Below are 464 nucleotides of genomic sequence, written 5' to 3'. Positions count from 1 at the left end.
TGTCGGCTGCATGCTAAATATTACCGACAACAGCCAATAAGGACTTCGGGATGGCGACCCGTGCAAGAAAAATCAAGAATTAAAATCAAGAAAATAATACCCCAGCGGAATGAAGCAAAGTAATATCTTAGTCAGAGCCGATTAGGTATCGCCGTGTAATAAGATAATACATAGCAGCTTTCAACTGAGCTAGACGGGTTGGTATCAATAAGGTCGTCGTAAAACTACAAATACACTACAGCCCAAGGATCATGTACAGACCCTGCACATTAAAAAACGGCGGTGCAGTGATCATTACGCATTCACAAATAAATTAAACACGTAGGTACACCGTTATGTTTCATCGAACGCAATATATTTGCCAACGAAGATTGACCACCCTTTTAATTTGTTCAGCCATGAAAAATGCTGACATCGAAAGCAACGAAAATCGCCAAATGCTGACTGCAAGAAATATCTTTTTG

The sequence above is a fragment of the Plasmopara halstedii genome (assembly GCF_900000015.1).
Source record: "Plasmopara halstedii genome assembly, contig: Scaffold_2061, whole genome shotgun sequence".
Classification (NCBI taxonomy): domain Eukaryota; phylum Oomycota; class Peronosporomycetes; order Peronosporales; family Peronosporaceae; genus Plasmopara; species Plasmopara halstedii.
Note: the sequence above shows the minus strand (reverse complement) of the source record.